General features: G+C 39.5%; 1 protein-coding gene across 2 annotated transcripts in view; it reads right to left on the bottom strand.

Moving 5' to 3' along the window:
- Positions 1-21,635, bottom strand: part of LOC124034197 (solute carrier family 23 member 2-like) — a 65,774-nt gene extending 44,139 nt beyond the window's left edge. For both annotated transcript variants that reach the window (XM_046347066.1, XM_046347067.1), the window contains exon 1: positions 21,336-21,635. The gene's annotated coding sequence lies outside the window, so the exon portion shown is untranslated. The remainder of the gene's footprint in view (positions 1-21,335) is intronic.
- Positions 21,636-21,847: the final 212 nt, after the last annotated feature.

Raw genomic sequence — 21,847 nt, 5'->3', positions numbered from 1 at the left:
TGATAGAGACATACCCCTAGCGACTTACAGCTGTAATCGCAGCAAAAGGTGGCGCTACAAAGTATTAACTTAAGGGGGCTGAATAATTTTGCACGCCTAATTTCAGTTTTTGATTTGTTAAAAAAGTTTGAAATATCCAATAAATGTTGTTCCACTTCATGATTGTGTCCCACTTGTTGATTCTTCACAAAAAAATACAGTTTTATATCTTTATGTTTGAAGCCTGAAATGTGGCAAAAGGTCGCAAAGTTCAAGGGGACCGAATACTTTCGCAAGGCACTGTAAATGCATAGTAGTTAAAATTGTTACTGGCCTCGTTTAGGGATAGTGAGGAGTAACGTTAGTTGCCCCATTTTAATCATTTGATGAATTTGATCAAATTAGTGTTTTGCATGTTTTTGCTTTTTACTTGAAGTGATGTACATTTTTGGGACTGTATCCCAAAAATGTCCTTTTTAAAGTTATACGAATAAATCAACTAACACTTATTTTTCAATCTTGACAAAAATCGGTGGAAGAAGTAAGGTCATTGTGCAAATAGTGTGAGATAGACAACAAGGGCTCAAACATAAACCTTGTCATCAGGCCGAGAGAAGATGAAGACCCAAGCTACACAAGACAAGGTCTTTCAGCAGGTCTGGGGTGCATCAAGTAATTAAAATGTACTTTTGGTCGTTGACTGTTAGTGTATTAAACCATAGTTGTTCAACTCTATTTTTCAGCAATACCTGCTTATAGTGAATCATTGCATGAATTGATTGTAAAAGCACACACACCTTGTATTACACTAGCTACTTAATCCTTCACCTGAAAAATGTTGTAAAATGGCGCCGACAGAGGGTCGCCTCGCTTCTAATCCTTAGGAAACTAAGCAGTATTTAGTTTTTTTTATGTATTATTTCTTACATTTTTTGCCCAGAAAATCTTAAGTGTTATTACATACATCCGGGAAGAACTATTGGATATCAGAGTGACGTCAACTTACCAGCACTACAACCAGGAATACAACTTTCCCGAAGCAGATCGTTTGTTCGAACCACCCAAGGCATTCAAACTGATTCCAGAGGTTGACCCAAAACAACACCGTCACAGGAGAGGTAGACGAGCGGCCTTCTGGTCAGACTTCAGAGGCGCACACATCATCCACCGCTTCCCAAATATTTTACTCGCTAATGTTCAGTCTCTAGATTACAAGGTAGACAAAATTAGGGCTTGGGTTGCTTTCCAGAGACATCCGGGATTGTAACATATCCGGTTTCACAGAAACATGGGGGATATGCTCTCTGGGGACATGCTGTCGGAATCAGTACAGCCACCGGGATTCTTTGTGCGTCGCGCCGACAGGAGTAAACATCTCTCAGGGAAGAAGGGCAGGGTGTATATTTCATGATTAACGACTCATGGTGTAATTGTAACAACATACAGGAACTAAAGTCCTTCTGTTCACAGGACCTAGAATTCAATCAAATGCGGTCAGTATTATCTCCCAAGAGAATTCTAGTTGGTTATTGTCACTGCGGTGTATATCCCACCAAGGGAGACGACGATGACCCTCAAGGAACTCCATTGGACTCTATGCAAACTGGAAACCATATATCTGGGGGCTGCATTTATTGTAGCTGATGATTTTAACAAAGCAAATTTGAGAACAAGGCTACCTAAATTCTATCAGCATATCGATTGCAGTACCTGGGCTGGCAAAACACAGGATCACGGCTACTCTAACTTCCGCGATGCATACAAGGCCCTCCCCCAGCCTCCGTTCGGGAAAATCCGACCACGTCTCCATTTTGCTTCTCCCATCCTATAGACAAACTCAAACAGGATGTACCCATCACAAGGACCATTCAACGCTGGTCTGACCAATCGGAATCCACGCTTCAAGATTGTTTTGATCACGCGGACTTGTTTCGGGTAGCCTCAGAGAATAATATAGATGTACAGTGGGCTCCAAAATTACTGGCACCTCTGACAGGAAATGCACAAACAATACTTAAAAATATATAAACATTATAATTATAGAGATAAAACTCAAAATTACAACATGTGAAAAATACTGTACTTTATTAATGTTTCAATGGAACCAAACAAAATTATTTATTGATTTAATTAAAAATCAATGTCCTCCAAATCAAGTTCACAATTAATGGCACCCTTAAATATTATTGTAAATAACATCTACCAACATTAAACCAGGAATTAAATTCCACTTATTTAAGTTTATCTAAGTGTTAAGAAACTATATTAAGCCATTACATTACTTTCTTTTTAACTAGGGTATAAAAATGAGGTAACAGGCATGCAATGTCCCTTTGTCATCCAACACCATGAAGAAAAGAAAAGGACTGGCGGTTCAAAAGGGGACAGCTGGTCGTAGACCTTCATAAATCTGGTAATGGCTACAAGAAGATCCACAAACGATTGAATATACCACTGAGCACTCTCAGGGCAATCATTAAAAAATTCTAAAAGATATGGAACAGTTGAAAACCACAGGGGCAGAGGATGCAAATGCATTTTTCTCCCACCCCACCCCCAGGATAGGGAGGAGGATCGTGAGAGAAGCAACAAAATCCCCAAGACTCACTGTGAAAGAATTGCAGGCCTTGGTGTCGTCTTGGGGTCACCAGGTTTAAAAAAGCACCATCAGATGCCACCTCCACAACCACAGGCTCTTTGGAAGGGTTGCCAGAAGAAAGCCCTTAATGACCCCAAGACACAGACGCAAGCGCTTGGAGTTTGTCAAACGTCATTTAAATGATGATTGGAAGAAGGTGCTCTGGTCAGATGAGATCAAAATTGAACGTCTTGGTCAGATGCAGCATCGGCATGTTTGGTGTCGAAACAGAGATGCATACAAGGAGAGGCACCTCATACTCACGGTGAAATATGGTGGTGGGTCAGTGATGTTTTGGGGCTGTTTTAATTCCGGAGGTCCAGAGGCACTGGTTAAGATTGATGGCATAATGAATTCCACCAAGTACCAGGCAATTTTGGCTGACAATATGGTTGCCTCTGCCAGAAGGCTGGGACTTGGCCGTACGTGGACTTTCCAACAAGACAATGACCCAAAACATACCTCAAGATCCACACAGAAACACTCGGAGCGCTGGAATTCCATAACTAATAGACTGGCCATGACAGTCATTCAGACTGTTGATATTTCAAATTGTGTAATTGCTAAATCAAAGCATTTAATAAGATAAATTAGGTCGTAAGAAACCTCAGGACACCAAATGTAAATTGGAATTGTTAAGAAAATGTATTGATTGATCCAGAAGCGAATAGAGTAGAGTGTAAATACTCAAATAAGTTACCTGCCCAGCTGGCCCGTTCAAACTACACCTAAGCTATACTGAAACAAATTTCACACATATAATAATATATGTGGCCTAAAAACAAGATTAAATTGACAATAGTCTGACGTGTAACAATATTATCAAATTGAGAATGATTAGACTGATGACCAGTGCAGCGTGCACTGACAAAGAGAACGGAGCTTACAAAATAGCACTTCTTCAATAGCATTCTATAGTCCATGCAGGCCAGACGTTTTGATTTCTACACCCTACTGGAAAGAGTAGATTGCAAGGTTTCTAAATGAACCTATTTTCCCCAAACAACTCTACAAATTGAACAGATGGTCTTTTTGTGAAAATTACAACTCTTTCCTAGAATAAACGAAGCGCCACGCACGCGTTCCTCATGTGAGTATTGGCGACAATCCCCAATTGCTATTTGGGAAGAATTATTCTCTCTATACTGAAAAGAATATAAATGCAACCTGTAAAGTATTGGTCCCATGTTTCATGAGCTGAAATCAAATTTCCCAGAAATGTTCCACATCCGGCTTCCTCATATATGGGATCGTTTGAGACAAGCCATCCGAACAGCTGATGAAACTGAGGAGTATTTCTGTCTGTAATAAAGCCCTTTTGTGGGGAAAAAAACTCATTCTGATTGGCTGGCCCTGGCTCTCCAGTGGGTGGGCCTATGCCCCCCAAGGCCCACCCACAGTAGCGCCCCTGCCCAATCATGTGAAATCCATAGATTAGGGTGGAATTTATTTATTTCAATTGACTGATTTCCATATGACCTGTAACTCAGTAAAATCTTTGAAATTGTTGCACGTTATATTTTCTTCTGTTATATTCTTAATGTAAAATATGTGTTGACTGTGGTAGGGCAGCAGAATATAAGCCTGTGATGTCTGCTAAATGAACAAGCTGATTTCATTGGCATGGCACAGCCATATAGCCTCAGCTACTAAGTAGATAAAACTCAAGAACATGCTATTCCGTTCTTATGAAATAAATCGTTTTGTATCATGTTTTTACTGACCTTTCAAAAATAAAATCATGAATATTTCAATTAGGTTGTGTATATTAAATGGATTTATTAGACTGGCAGCTATTGGTACTCATTGAGGCCCAGGTATTCTACTGTTAAATATGCATAGGGTCATTTTGACTGCCATGGCACTTTGAGGATGAAATGCTCAGAAAGTTTGACATCTACCTAAAAGTACTGATAGTGTAAAACACACATATTTAGGAAAAGTCAGGGACAGTTGGTTTCAAGGTTTTTATTGAAATTAACTTAATGAAATGACAATATTGAAAACGATCAGATTAGAACTACCAAGGCGGTCAGTGTTAACCACTGACTTGAGGACTCAAAAACCAAATTTGTGACTTGACCTCAGCTCTGGAACTTGGGACACTTGCCCATCATTACTTGGGACTCGACTCGAGACTCAAAAGGTTAAGACTTGAGAATTGCTAAATTGTGACTTGGTCCCATCTCTGCCTTGATCTATGAAATACTGATCCACACAAACACAGTAAAATGTTTTAGAGGCAGTACCTTACATAATCATTTAGTTTTCACTGTATTGTGCAGGGAAGGATATATTTGTGGCAAGTCTGTGACACCTGGGTGCCTTCCATTGGAGCAGACCCTTTCACCACTTTGCCTGTAAGTAAAAGCATAAAATATGGTTGCTATTTAAATTATTTAAATATAATTTGACTCACATCTGCCAGTTGACGTCCAATACACTTCCAGAAGTTCTAAATGGCAACAGACTAGGTATCAAATGAGTAAATGTGGTTTCAAATGAACGATGGACATTCTGTACTTAATTTCAGCCTGATGATCATGTGAAAGAATCAGTCATCAAGCTATTTGTAGGTGGTTTGAATATCATTACAGTATATATTTCTTTTATTCAAATAATTTTATTAAAACACAATTTATTTTCATTGTATGTCATTATACCCAACTGATAAGCGTCTGAATTTTATAAAACATTATAATTGTACTGTAGGTCTTGAAGCCACTGCAGAGGGTCATCTACCTTCTTGACTCTGTATGCTTGGAGAACAGATTGCTTGGATACGGTGACATATCATATGTTGCTGTGTGCAGCTTTAGTCGAGTTATATTTGTGTTGCGCAGTTGGCCAGATAAAGATGTGCTTTGTTAGAACACAAGGTCCTGTTCTGCAGACCGTTGGTATATAGTGTTAATTTCACACAATTCCAGTCATGTTCTAGAACCTTTCATTGTGTGTGTGTTAATGTTGTATTCTCCTTAAGTGACAATGCCCTTGAAGCCGGCGTTTGGAGGATATATTGGAACGGGTGTTGTTAGGCCCGAGACAAAGTCGAGGGCTGGCAAAACATGCCAATATATCCTCCAAAACACCGGCTTTGAGGGAATTATCACTTTTATACAACGGGTTAGCAACATATTCAAATAATGATTGACATATTTTCAGTAAAAAAAAATATTTTGATGAATTTATTCATACTATTTTATCCTTCCACAAGATATACTTCAGATACAAATCTAGGATTGGTACCCAAGCTGGCTGGGTGTTTGTTCTATCGGTTCGGTTGCCAGAGACGCGACCCAGTTGTTCGTTCTAAACGTTCTATTGCCATACTGACTGGCAACGTTCTTATCACTTGCTTGCTAGCCAGCCAACTTAGTCACGTCAAACAGCGCAGACTAATTAACAACAAAGTAGCTGCATTTGCATAAGCTGTTTTCTAGTGACACTTATTTGGATACACCCATAAAAATAAGCGAATGATGTGCGATTTCATCTGGCATAGAAAAATGTGCTCTCTTGTCAGGTCACTGTTGTTCAAGTTTATAAGTTGCCTGGCTGTGCTGATAAGACAGTGGATTGCACAGTCAGATGGAACAGTAAATAGGCTTTTTAACATCATAGATTCAGCCGCTGGTAACTTGTGAAATAGACACAGCTGGAATGCGGTTTTAACCAGTCAGCATTCAGAATTAGACCCACCAGTTGTATAATGCATCATAATAACTATGTCCCTTTTAGGGACATTGCACAGCGTATATCACTGGGTCAGTGGACTCAGATAGGTGGAACAGACTTTTTTTTTTACCAGCCTTCACATTATTTCAAACATTGCTGCATATCAACTCCTGCTGTCCACAAAGTGTTTGTTTCTTTGTGTTAAAAATGTGTGTATACTTTTTTCCTCTTTAAATTGGGGCTTTTCCTTGACAGGAGAACCACGGGGACTGTGGGATATTTATGCTGATGGTAAGACCAATAGTTTTAGTGTCCATATTTTGATGTAACACAATTGTTTAGTATCGTACATTCTTGTTTTTACAGTACACACTTGTACATGGCACTGGATGCCCCGTTTGACTACTCCCAGGTCAGCTGAAATAACAGTCACCTTGAAATTACATGTCTACAGATCGCAATAATACTGTAAAATGTACATTTTGTTGCGCTTGTCAATGGCAACCCCCCCCTCGTTTACACCGACATACCAGGATTGAGAAAGTGGTGTGCCATGTTGCTTGAGAACTCCAACACCAAAGGATAAGTCAACAAAATATATATCTGTACAAATTAGATTCCCCACAAAACAGTCCTGTCAGAACTGTTGTGCGGCAGTAAGTTCTCATCAGTTCAACTGTATGTTAACTATGTACCGACAGCAAAGTGCACTGCCTATCTGATAACAGAAGTCTAAAACGGCTGGTGCATGTCGAAACATTTAGGAAACACAGTGACTGGGATATACAGATGTAGGATTTTTATGCAATACAGGAAATTTAAAGAGTGACCGAAAGCACCGATTCAGCATGTGTTTCTCTGTTGCTCATTAGGAAAAAACGAGATTTCAGTCTTTGGTGTGTGGTTCGATGTGGCAGTTATTCATGTTTGTCCCCATGATAAACCATAAGAACAAAGACAGTATCACTTACTCAAAATAGTCCGAATGAATTGAAGATAACTCAAGAAATCTGTCTTTTTTTTTTTTTAAAGGTCCAATGCAGCCATTTTATCTTAATATAAAATTATTTATGGGTAACAATTAAGCACCTTACTGTGATTATTTTAAGTAAAAAATGTTTTTTTTTTTAAACGGTCACAAATAAACAAAAATAGCTTCTTAGAAAAGGACCATTTCTCAAGCAAGAATTTGCTAGGATTGTCTGGGGCTGATCTGAGTGGGGAGGAAAAAACTGAAAATGTGCTGCTATTGACAGAGAGGTTTGGAACTCTTATTGGTATATTAACCCATTTACCACATGATGATGTCAACATGGAAGGGCACTTTTTAAAAAAGTGACATATTGTCTTATGTAAACAATGTCCGATCCACTGTGCTGCTGTCTGTCTGTCTCACCTTCAAGTTCTGTGATAGGATTGGATATAGCACTATTATTATTATTATTATTATACTATAGTGGGCAAGTGAGCGTTGTCAAAATCAAAAACGAACCCTCACGTAAGTCATGAACTCACAAAACTCAGTTGACTCGCTATGACCAACATTATCCTAGATTTTATTTAAGCAGGGTCCCTTTCACAAGGGAGACCTGCATATACAAAGACAAAACCTAAATCAAATACAAACAATACAAAAATACAGCACACATATTCAAAAAATAAATTCCATTCCTCAATAAGAGATGGTCCCTAATCAATATTTGTTTGTGCCTGAGCAGCACCAGAACATCCAATTGTAATGTATTTTGTAGTTGCTTCCAGCAATGAGGTGCTTGAAAACTACACTGAACAAAAACATAAATGCAACATGTAAAGTGTTGGTCCCATGTTTCATTTTCCGCACAAAAAGCTCAGAAATGTGTTTACATCCCTTTTAGTGAGCATTTCTCCATCCACCTGACAGGTGTGGCATATCAAGAAACTGATTAAACAGTATGATCATTACACAGGTGCATCTTGTGCTGGGGACAATAAAAATGCCACTAAAATATGCAGTTGTGTCACAAAACACAATGCCACAGATGCCTGAAGTTTTGAGAGAGTGTGCAATTGGCATGCTGACTGCAGGAATGTCCACCAGAGCTGTTGCCAAAGAATTGAATGTTCATTTTTAATCCAACGTTTAAGAGAATTTGGTAGTACATCCAACCGGCCTAACCTGCTGACCACGTGTAACCACGCCAATCCAGGACCTCCTCATCCGGCTTTTTCACCTGCGGGATCGTCTGACACCAGCCACCTGGACAGCTGAAGAAAATTTCTGCACAAACTGTATCAGGGAAACTCATCTGCGTGCTAGTCGTCCTCACCAGGGTCTTGACCTGACTGCAGTTCGACGTCGTAACCTACTTCAAATGCTCACCTTCGTTGCCCACTGGCATGCTGGAGAAGTGCACTCTTCACGGAGAATCACGGTAGACGGCAGATGGTAGTCGTGGATGGTGTCATGTGGGAAAGTGGTTTGCTGACGTCAACGTTGTGAACAGAGTGCCCCATGCTGGCGGCGGGGTTATGGTATGGGCAGGCATAAGCTACGGACAATAAACACAATTGCATTTTATCGATGGCAATTTGAATGCACAGAGATACCATGATGAGATCCTGAGGACCATTGTCGTGCCATTCATATGCCGCCATCACCTCATGTTTCAGCATAATGCACGGCCCCATGTAGCAAGGATCTGTTCACAATTTATGGAAGCTGACAATGTCCCAGTTCTTCCATAGCCTGCATTCTCACCAGACATGTTCACCTGCTGAGCATGTTTGGGATGCTCTGGATCGACGTGTACACCAGCGTGTTCCAGTTCCCGCCAGTATCCAGCAACTTCGCACAGCCATTGAAGAGTGGGACAACATTCCACAATCAACAGCCTGACCAACTCTATGCAAAGGAGCTGTGGCACATTGCATGAGGCAAATCGTGGTCACACCAGATACCGACTGGTTCTGATCCACGCCCCAACCTTTTTTTAAGGTATCTGTGTCCAACAAATGCATATCTGCATTCCCAGTCATGTGAAATCCATAGATTTGGGCCTAATGAATTGTTTTAAAATTGACTGATTTCCTTATATGAACTGTTATATTTTTATTCAGTGTAAAAGCGGATATACCTAGTTCGGTGGAGACCCGAGGAACGTCAAGAGTTAAAAAACCTTGTGAAGGGGTTTGGTATTTTTATATTTTAACAGTGAAGTTGGAAGCTTGTTTAGTACAGCTTTGTTAACAAAAAGGGAATACTGAAGTGAGCTTTGGAAATGTTATGAGGACCAGACAACTTTTTGATACAGGATGCAGTAGAGTATTAAAACTGTCACCTGTGATAAAGCGAAGGGTGCTCTATGGTAGACTGCATCCAAAGTTTTAAAGTGGCTGCTGCAATCTGGTAAATGGTGTCACCATAGTCAAGAACTGGCAGGAAAGATGACTATACAATCTGCTTCCTGCAATTTAGGGAGAGGCTAATCCCATTTCTAAAAAAGAAGCCCACTTTAAATCTCAGCTTTTTAACTAGCTCACCCATATGTTTTTAAACATTACATTTTTGTTAATCCAAATGGTCAGATATTTATAGGCGGGAACCCGATCGATGGGAGAACCATCCAATTAATAAATATGTAGTCCACCTGAATTTTCTTTGCGAGAATGAGAAAAAAAACATATATAGTCTTTCCCGGATTAAGTACAAGTTAAACCAACCAGAGCTCTCTGTAAGGCAACAAAGTCAGATTGCAACTCTAACATAGCCTGGGCAACAGTTGGGGCAATGGCATACATAAGTGTCACCTGCATACATAAGAATATTACACCTCAACAGATAACTATTTATATAAATAATATTGGTCTTTGAGAACAGGTCCCAATACTGACCCCTGCTATACACATCCATCTTTTGCACGTCTACCATTCCAGTGTTTAATTGCCATATTGTTATTACTTCGCCACCATGGCCTATTTTTGCCTTAACTCCCTTATTTGACCTTATTTGCACTCACTGTATATAGACTTTGTTTTTTTCTACTGTATTATTGACTGTATGTTTTGTTCATTCCATGTGTAACTCTGTGTTGTTGTATGTGTCGAACTGCTATGCTTTATCTTAGCCAGGTCGCAGTTGCAAATGAGAACTTGTTCTCAACTAGCTTACCTGGTTAAATAAAGGTTAAATAAAAAAAATACACCTTTAATATCCAGGAAACTACACTTGAGGCTTTCAGAAATCACACATTGCATCTTATCTGACAGATCATTCTCAAACTACTTGCAAGAAGCCTGATCCAGGCCTATTTCAGTCTTTGCATTATAATTTTATGGTCAACAGTGTCAAAGTCCTTGGAAAGGTCTATAAATAAGGCAGCACAATGGCTTTTATGATCTAAGAAATGTAACACATCTAGAACAAGTGTAGCAACTGAAACAGTGCCATGTCCAGGTCTAAAATCAGACTGGTGCACATTTAGAATAGAATGAGAAGAAGTTTAAAAAGGTTATTAGTTGAGAGTAGGCCAAGGATTCCAAAACTTCAGAAAGGCAAGATAACTACCGTCCAATTTCCAAGTTCTCCTCCTTTAGGTAGGGGAAGGACATGTGCCACTTTCCAGATCTTAGGGATAACACCTGAAATATAGGTTAATTATTCTGCAATAAGAGAGCCAGAGAGTTGCAGTAAAAAAGGATCAAGATAATTTTTAGCAATACACTTAGTACATCAGATATAAAATGATTGAAATGAAAATAGACATTCTCTATCTGGGTGTGAATCGTTCTCTACAGTCCGTTTCAAGGTGAATAAATGGAATTAGAGGAATTTTCAGAAACAAATTTTCAAATAGATGGCCAGTTGAGGCAAAATGGTTATTAAAAGCACCACACATTTCCATTTGGTCTATTATGGGACCAGAGGCTGTCATAACCTGACTACTTTCCAGAAGTGGATTCCCACGATTCTCAAATACACAGTTCAGGAAGTATGTTGACTTTGCTTTTCTAACCAGAGACAGATATCGATTTCTCAAATGTCTGCCAGTCAGAAGTAGTATCATTCAATCTAGCCTCAGCCCAAGCTAAATTTATTTCCTGTAATTGTTCATACAATTCATGCGTGAACCAAGGGATTGATCTATCCTTCACGCGTAAGTTTTTTTTATACCAAGTTTTCAAAATTTTATACGGCGCATGCTTATTTACAACAGTTTTAACCCCCAAAGGCCGATGTTAAAGTCCCTGCGACAATCTAATTAGCATAATAATTTTTTAAATCCTATAAAAATCTGTCAGTTTAAACTAGAGAGATGTTTTTTTGCATTGGATGCGTCTCAATCCATCGCATCCGCCTGTGTCGCATTTCGGTCTTCTCACAAAATCGTCTGTAGCGTTCGAACGGTTTGGCCTACAAACTAGGGCTGGGCAATATGGGCAAAATATATCACGTATTTAAAATTAAAATAAAAATTGAGGATATTTTATGTTTTTAATAATAAAAGTTCTAAATTTGCTTTATGAATAGTGCATGACCCTAGGGTGGCAACACATACATTCTAAGTGATTTCCATTGGTCTTTCTCCATTCGGATTGAACAGTATAAAACAATTAAACTTCAATCCAAAAGGTGTCATCAATTTCTGCATATTAAATCATTTCCACACCGCCACATAGGGCTGCACGATATCTGGGCCTTATTTTTAACCAAATGTTGCAATTTGACTTGCGATTTAGAGCAAAACACTTGGGTTAACTGTTGGAATCATGGAAAAAGAATGTCTATTCCAATTATATAGTTAGAATATAATGGTGGGCACTTTTAATAGTGTTGTTTGACATGACAACGAATGAAAAAGCCAGGGAGGAGTAATTGTGACAGGGTATGAACTAGTGTGGATAGGTGTTTCCTAGGGGACCCTATAATCTGTGGCTACATTGAATGTTCTCTCTTAGCTACTTCATGTAGCTAACATATTCTTGCTTTGTGTATTCCTCTTTAAATGGATAAGATTCTGTTGCACAAACAATATGCTGATTCAGGTCTACACCATCACTGGTATTATCAGGCTGTATAGCCAAAGACGCTTGCTCTTACTCAGTACATTTATTAGCTAGCTAGCGATTAGCATTAGCGGCTAACAATTATTGTCTCACAAGATTTAGGAACAAACTAGCTGTTTGCTGATGTAAGAAATACACGCTAATAGTATAATTATAGAATGCTAGTAGATTTATATTAACCCCCCCACTGTTTGGGAACCACTGGTTTAGTACATTGACAAGATAACATTATAATTTTTTTACACAGGTGTTGTAACTTGGAATTCATATTCATGGTGTATTGATTTTAATAGATTTTTTTACATAAAATGCTTGCTGGGCATAACATACATATAACCAGAGACAGCAAAGTTTGTGTGATATATTACGTCCTTGTATGGTGTTTCTCACATGGTATGACAGCAAGGGGAAAAGGGGGGAATTGCAGGGCTTCTACTTTTATCATCTAAGAAATATAGCTAGTCAATCACTGATCTGGAGAAGGTTATACGTTTTTATTTCCTCATGCCTAGATTACAGTAACTATTTGTATATACTAGAGGTCGACTGATTAATTGGAATGGCCGATTAATTAGGGCCGATTTCAAGTTATCATTTTGTACACCGATTTTGCAGACTTGTTTTTTTTACACCTTTATTTAATCATTATTTAACTAGGCAAGTCAGTTAAGAACACATTCTTATTTGCTAGCTAGCATTAAACTTAATCAATCATAAATCACTAGTTATAACTACACATAGTTGATGATATTACTAGTTTATCTAGCGTGTCCTGCGTTGCATGTAATCGATGCAGTGCGCATTCGCGAAAAAGGACCGTCGTTGCTTCAACGTGTACCTAACCATAAACACCAATGGCTTTCTTAAAATCAATACACAGAAGTATATATTTTTAAACCTGCATATTTAGCTAAAAGAAATCCAGGTTAGCAGGCAATATTAACCAGGTGAAATTGTGTCACTTCTCTTGCGTTCATTGCACGCAGAGTCAGGGTATATGCAACAGTTTGGGCCGCCTGGCTCATTGCGAACTAATTTGCCAGAATTGTACATAATTATGACATAACATTGAAGGTTGTGCAATGTAATAAGGAATATTTAGACTGATGGATGCCACCCGTTAGATAAAATACGGAACAGTTCCGTATTTCACTGAAATAATAAACGTCTGGTTTTCGAGATGATAGTTTCTGGATTCGACCATATTAATGACTGTGTGTTATTATATTATAATTAAGTGTATGATTTGATAGAGCAGTCTGACTGAGCGATGAAAGGCAGCAGCAGGCTCGTAAGCATTCATTCAAACAGCACTTTCGTGCTCTGCAGTTTATGACTTCAAGCCTATCAACTCCCGAGATTAGGCTTGTGTAACCGATGTGAAATGGCTAGCTAGTTAGCGGGCTGCGCGCTAATAGCGTTTCAAACGTCACTCGCTCTGAGACTTGGAGTAGTTATTCCCCTTGCTCTGCATGGGTAACGCTGTTTCGAGGGTGGCTGTTGTCGATGTGTTCCTGGTTCGAGCCCAGGTAGGAGCGAGGATAGGGACGGAAGCTATACTGTTACACTGGCAATACTAAAGTGCCTATAAGAACATCCAATAGTCAAAGGTATATGAAATACAAATGGTATAGAGATAAATAGTCCTACAAATACTATATTAACTACAACCTAAAACCTCTTACCTTGGAATATTGAAGTCTCATGTTAAAAGGAACCACCAGCTTTCATATGTTCTCATGTTCTGAGCAAGGAACTTAAACGTTAGCTTTCTTACATGGCACATATTGCACTTTTACTTTCTCCAACACTTTGTTTTTGCATTATTTAAACCAAATTGAACATGTTTCATTATTTATTTGAGGCTAAATTGATTTTATTGATGTATTAAGTTAAAATAAGTGTTCATTCAGTATTGTTGTAATTGTCATTATTACAAATAAATATATATACATTTGTAAAATCGGCCGACTAAATCAGTATCGGCTTTTTTTGTCCTCCAATAATCGGTATCGGCGTTGGAAAATCATATTTCGGTTGACCTCTAGTATATACACCAGGAAATGTAACCATATCACAACTGCTTCTCTACACTGGCTACCGGTAACCTTTTAGAATACATTTTCAAATGCCATTTCTCATGTTTAAATCTAGGCTTGGTTTAACCTCATCCTACTGTAGATCTCAGATCTTCTATCTCCCTACGAGCCAAGACGGTGATGTAAAGTGAACTCAGAAATATAAAAAAAGACTGACTTGTGTAGCCTGGTCTTTGAACATGTTTCCGCCATGCTTGGATGGGATATCGTGTTCCCCAGGATCCTGTGTGCGGTGAATAAAGAAACTTCTTGATTGTACAGAGAAGTGTCTGACTGATCAGTCATCTTCAATTGGTAATCCTGAATATCTGGAAAAAGAACAGCTGGAGACCGCAATTTCCTACAGTCCTATCTTCAATAACACGCTCCTGAGGCTACCTTGCTTTACAACACATGGCCAACTAAACACCCACATCACTCCACAGAGACAGAGCTGGAAAGACTTGTGTGGGCCAGCGTGGGACAATCTAAAGAAGGATATCCTGTTGATCCCAGACTGAGGTGGAAACAAACATCACTTCAAGGGGCAATCATTAGTTGCTTCATCCAATTTTGGATTTATAAATTAATTAAATGTACCCATTCATTCTTGAAGAATATGACTTATAAATGTCTTGTGAGCTTAGTTCAACTGTCACACCCCTTCAGAACCCAGAATATAAGCTTGTTCTACTCCAATGTTTGTAAAGAGTAAATGTAACATGGTTCAAACTATAATTTTGACATCATGGATTGTCAGTCCTTGCATCCATAGCTCCTTTGAATTTGAGAGCGGTTAGATTTCTCCAGCCCAATCCTCCGGTTCACACCGTGGTGGGGAGTCCACTTTGTGATTGCTTCAACTGCTGATTGCAGCTTTAACCAATAGTATCAGTATGGCTACAGCTGTGAGGAGGTGGTAATCGATTTCATTTCACCATTCTGTAATAAAATGTACATTATTCAATTAAAAATGTTAATCGAGAGATGACTGCCATAATCTACCTCCCCATTCATGCTTGACTGTACGGTGTCTAGAAATGAGTTTGAAAAGAGAGACTTAATTATTGGCCTATCTATTGCCTCCGCTCTACGTTACATAGGTTCAACAGAAAGACAACTATGCCACGTGATCTCTGGTGTCTGGGATGTGAGTGAATACCCTCGGCAGCGTCACAGCTGGAGCATGAGCAGAATAATGTGACGCGTTTGATTTCACGTTCACCTGGTACACATGGGTGTTTATTGTGTTATCCACCTTGTCTCTTCTCCCACAAAATAAGCATCAGAACCAGCTGGTTAATCGCAAAAGGTTATGCTTTGTGTCAATGCTGTATGTAAATTTAGCCTTAACACTAACTTCATCCAGACCGCAATTATTCACCCAAATTCAAATGTTAGAATGAAACACTATGGCCATTACTATCTAATCATCATGTCCAACAAACTACTTGCGTGGAGTTTAATACAGAATTGAATGTTGCTCAGGTTTTTCTTTATCAACACTATACTACTGTAGGCCTACCTACCATATCTTTTTTTTCAGGGGGACATTCTTTTCATGCCTAGAAAATGGTGACAAGTGTCCTATACAAACGATTCTAGGTTTAGATTGTCAGCAGTTTAGCCAAAGTCCTTGCCTCATCAAAAAGTTTAAATAAAAAAAGGTGAATGTACACTTGAATATTTACATTAAGTGTAAATATTCTCACGCATAAATGCAGTGAGTTAATCTGATCTCATGGATTATTTCAGGAACATTGAGATGGATTGGATTCCTTAGTCATCTAGTTTCCATTTAGTCCCCAGACACAGTTTGCAACACCTATAGGCCTACTTTTATGAAATGTAAGATTTATTTTCTTTATTAAATTGTAGACATTCTAACACCGTAGCCTACCCTATTCATTGACCAGTGGCTGTTAAAATAACAGGTAGGCCTATTATTATTAGGCTATTAAAATAGGCAAATTAGTGTCGAGGGTAGAACCCTCATGGTGCTCCTGACGACAGACCTCTAAAAACTGCCACTTGGGAGGGCCTGTTGCTTGGCAAACCCTCGCAGGTCCCAGCCCACCAGGGATTCATTGTGTGTGTGTCCAAGAAAAAAATATTTTAAAAACTAGTCAGCTGGAATGCTAGGCTATTGCTCTGTCAGCTGTTATAGTCTACTTGGCAGTGGGAGAAGATGATACTTTCAGGCCAATTATCCATAACAGTGCCCCACAAATCTGAGCAATCTAACTGTGGTATACTTGATTCCCATGTTGGCCTAATATTATTATTATTAATATTATTATTAAGTAATTGGTTATTCATTTGTGTTTGTTTTAGTGAGCGACACTGGCGTCCTGAATGTAATAGTAGTAGGGCTAATTAATAGGCCTATCGTGTCACATGTGTAATTGTGCCTTAGTGTCACCGGATCCAACGCTGATGACTTACGTAAAATAAATCATGCTTTTTCTACCTGAATTTCATGAGTTTCAGCTTCTGATTATCAAAAAGACACAGGTTTCAAAGTTCAACATTGTCAATAAACTTAATGCATGAATGGTCAATGAATTACACAAAATTTCACATATTTTAGTAGAAAAACCCTTAGGATTGATAATGGAACAGGTGGAGGATTAGTCGTTGACGTAGGTTTGTCAGGTGGAACGCGACCGACCTCGACCCACACCCACATCCCCAGGCCGGAATTGTGCTGACCACCCCCCACCTGCAAGACCAGGTCCTATACAGGAGATGGTCCGTTCCCCACTAGAAAGTCAGCCCTAGGGCACGGCCCTGGGTTTAACTGGGCTTCCCAGCAGGGGCAGAAGGGAGGCAAGCAGGGTGGAGGCGGGTCGGTGGTATAATACATCATAGGAAGGTGAGAGCTGCTTATAGGCCAATACCAAGTGTAATTTAAGGAAATTAGGCCTACGGCAAAAGGGCAGGTTGTAGGGAGATGGTGGAGTGGCTAGAAAAGTGGGGTATAGAGCAGAGGTAGGCCGATGGTAAGGAAGCAGCGTGATCAAATCTGAGCTATCCATGTCCAACGTGAACTGGGTACGGGGAGCTGTCCTTACAGCACACTTCTTGCAGCACTGTCCAATGGAGGCGGCCGCAGGGCAATAGCATAAGCTCCAACCATAAAGCGTGCGCCACTGACATAGGAGAAAGTACAACGCTAGGCTTGGTTGCCAATGGTTTGGCTTAAACCTTTTGTTTGCCGTGCCTCTTAAGTATTTGTTAAATGCCTTTATCATCTCGGGACACACCTGAGATTGGAGTCTGATCTATGAGACTTTTTATTAACTGTAATGATTTACCGTTTCATTTATCCTAACTACGCACCAGCCACTACAACCAGAGCCATGTCGTGTGCACAAGAGGAGAGCTTCGTTCCGCAGCCAGAAATATATTGACATAGAACCCAATGTCTTGAAGAGAAAGGTAGGCTTAAGTGCAGGTTAAAAGATAGAATTCCGGCAGGAGTAAACTAGAACGAGGAAGTAGCCAAGAATCAATAGAAAGAGAAGCATCCAGGAGCCAGTTGAAAGAGGGGGCGGGAAGAAAATCCTCGGATGCGGGTCGCAGTCAGACTATATTGGTCTGAGACCCACTGCAGCACAAGTCAACCGGGTGGCCCAGCTCTCACACTAGTAATAATATTCATTATTAATAACTGTAGACTACAGGCTTAATAGCCAAATCCCCATGAAACAGCTGTGGAGGCAAAGTTAAGCCATCATGTTAAACATTTTTATTTGAGAATGTGATTTAAATAACACCTAAAACACAATTTGTAAGCTACATTAATGAAGGGGATCAGAGGGGAGCATATCCTCTCTCACACCCACGAACTCCCCGTGGCGAGAGAGCGTGCACAGTTCATATTGATCATAATGACATAGCCTAACTTGTGCAGCCTAACCTACAAACCAAAGGTTCTGCTGGAGCCTTTCATTGTGTAGAAATCGCCATAGATTACAGGCTACGAATAACTTTTTTTGGCAACGCACACACACATTCCTCCAAGCATTGTTTCCAGGACAACCATGGTAATAAATCTCACCCTAAAAATCAGATGCGATCCCTACATGGTGATTGATGGATGGATGTCGATGAATAGTCCTACTTATGTAACAACTAACTTTAACACGCACACGTTATGAGATGAAGGGAAAGGGGAGAGGTAAAAGGACCCATGAGCACCAACATCTTAAGTTCATAAGAGCTCATTACATTTGGTATCAAATGAAAGCTAAGAGTCTATATTTTACAGAAATGAAGGCATATATATGTATATATATATAAAAATGTATATAACACACATTTTAGAATTATATATACACACACACACACCTTTCAATTATATATATATATATATTATATACACACACACACACACTTTTTAAAATGATTATTTCCCATTCTAAAACTAGTAATAATCAAAGGCTTTGGTTTCTAGTCAAACAGATGGAAGAGAGGTCTCGAAAAATATCTACCAGAAGAAGTCTTAAAAATGTATTTGAAATACAGTACCTGTCAAAAGTTTGGACACACCACACCTACTCATTCAAGGATTTTACTTTATTTTTACTATTTTCTACTTTGTAGAATAATAGTGAAGACATCAACACTGAAATAACACAAATTGAATTATGTAGGAACCAAAAAAGTGTGAAACAAATCAAAATATATGTTATGTTTGAGAGTCTTCAAATTAGCCACCTTGATGACAGCTTTTCACACTCTTGACATTCTCTCAACCAGCTTCACCTGGAATGCTTTTCCAACAGTCTTGAAGGAGTTCCCACATATGCTGAGCACTTGTTGGCTGCTTTTCCTTCACTCTGCGGTCCAACTATTCCCAAATCTCATCCCATCCCAAACCAGCTTCATGAGGTAGTCACCTGGAATGCATTTAACTTAACAGGTGTGCCTTGAAAAAAGTTCATTTGTGGAATTTCTTTCCTTCTTAATATGTTTGAGCCAATCAGTTGTGTTGTGACATGGTAAGGGTTGTATACAGAAGATAGCACTATTTGGTTAAAGACCAAGTCCATATTAGCGAAAACAGCTCAAATAAGCAAAGACAGTCCATCATTACTTTAAGACATGAAGGTCAGTCAATACAGAATATTTCAAGATATTTGAAAGTTTATTCAAGTGCAGTCGCAAAAAACATCAAGCGCTATGATGAAACTGGCTCTCATGAGGACCGCCACAAAAAAGGAAGACCCAGAGTTACCTCTGCTGCAGAGGATAAGTTCATTACCAGCCTCAGAAATTGAAGCCCAAATAAATGCATCACAAGTAACAGATATCTCAACATCAACTGCTCAGAGGAGACTGCGTGAATCAGGATTTCATGGTTGAATTGTTGCAAAGAAACCACTCATACATGACACCAATAAGAAGACTTGCTTGGGCCAAGAAACACAAGCAATGGACATTAAACCAGGGGAAATCTGTTCTTTGGTCTGATGAGTCCAAATTTGAGATTTTTGGTTCCAACCGCTGTGTCTTTGTGAGATGCTGAGTAGGTGAACGGATGATCTCTGCATGTGTAGTTCCCACCGTGAAGCCTGGAGGAGGTGTGATGGTGCTTTGCTGGTGACATTGTCTGTGATTTATTTTGAATGCAAGGCACACTTAACCAGCATGGCTACCACAGCATTCTACAGTGAAACGCCATCACATCTGGTTTGCGCTTAGTGAGACTATAATTTGTTTTTCAACATGACAATGAACCAACACACCTACAGGCTCGCTGTGTAAGGGCTATTTGACCAAGAAGGAGAGTGATGGAGTGCTGCATCAGATGTCAAGTGATTGTGGAGGCCAGGTCTTCAATCCAATTGAGATGGTTTGGGATGAGTTGGACCACAGAGTCAAGGAAAAGCAGCCAACAAGTGCTCAGCATATGTGAGAACTTCTTCAAGACTGTTAGAAAAACATTCCAGGTGAAGCTGGTTGAGAGAATGCCAAGAGTGTGCAAAGCTGTAATCAAGGCAAAGAGTGACTACTTTGAAGAATCTCATATATAAAATATATTTAGATTTGTTTAACACTTTTTTAGTTACTACATGATTCCATATGTGTTTTCGTAGTTGTGATGTCATCACTATTATTCTACTATGTAGAAAATAAAGAAAAACCCTTGAATGAATAGGTGTGTCCAAAATTTTGACTGGTACTGTAAATCAAAACACAATAATGAAGTTAAGACCCTTGGAAACTAATATTAACATTTATATTTAATTTTACTGATAACAATTGTGTTTATGATTTATTAAGCAATTAAAAGGTGTAAATTGGAAACCGCAGTTGGGTCACCAGCTACTGTCCTCCCTTCCACTGGCATACTGTTATTGACAGAATTGTGAAAACAGTCTTCTCTCTCTCACACACTCAAAGTAGAGTAGTGTATAGGTCTGTACAGTAAAGCACACTAGGGTACAATTTACTGTGCTCTACTGCGATATCCAAGCAGGCCATTATTTATGCAGACGTCATTGAATCTCAATTCAGAGTAGAAGTTGAACAGAGTTTTTGGAAAACTTGGTCACATAAAAAGGGCCATTGTACTGTCATTCTGTTACAAAACTTTACATCTGCACGGTTTTTCAAGTATATGGGTTGTTTTATGTGGACATTTTAATCAATAGAAAGCAATAACTCATACTATTCCACTGCGCATCTCTTATCATTCAATTATGAGGCCCTCTGATTAGGAGCATGCATTGCTATAGACATGATGCTTCTGCCCCCTCCGTGTATGCTATTGGTCCATCCTCGGATGTTGTATATCTCCCTCTCTCTGTCACACTGTAGCTAGCTATGGTGTCATATTCCCCATCACGAGAATGATGCAAATACGGCTAGTGAGCACCAAACAGCTGGCTCCTCAGGTAAACACTCACCTGTCCTGGGGAAGGAACACCGGCAGGACCCGTTTCCCTTCAGGGTTATGGTAAAGTCCCCGTGGCGGTGCTGGTGAGGTTAGGGTTGGTTAGGGGTGATACAGCCAAAGGTAGGTTAAACCCGAACAACAACCTTCAAATGAAGCCGAAAGGAGCGTTAGCTGTGTGTTGGTCCAGTTCTTAGTAGGTAGAAAATAACTATTCTTGTAGTCTCCTGCGCCAGTGTTTGGGGCTGTCAGACAGCAATGTCTGTAGGTACAGAAAGAGTGTGTATTATGTAGTCTACAGATAGGCACGGGGTTGACTGGACACATAATAACAGCGCATGCTCAGATAGGCCCTGACGTCACGCCCTTCCTCTTTGTGCTTACTGCCACGTTCATGGCAACCGGGAACTCAAAAACTTCTGACTTGCGACTTTAGTGCGTTCAAGACAACTGGGAATAAAATTAGGTCAAATCATGACTTCAGTGATCTTCAGGTCGGAAGGTCGGGGCTCTATAAATATACCC

Source organism: Oncorhynchus gorbuscha, linkage group LG04, assembly GCF_021184085.1.
Source record: "Oncorhynchus gorbuscha isolate QuinsamMale2020 ecotype Even-year linkage group LG04, OgorEven_v1.0, whole genome shotgun sequence".
Classification (NCBI taxonomy): Eukaryota; Metazoa; Chordata; class Actinopteri; order Salmoniformes; family Salmonidae; genus Oncorhynchus; species Oncorhynchus gorbuscha.
This window is presented reverse-complemented; position numbering and strand designations above follow the sequence as displayed.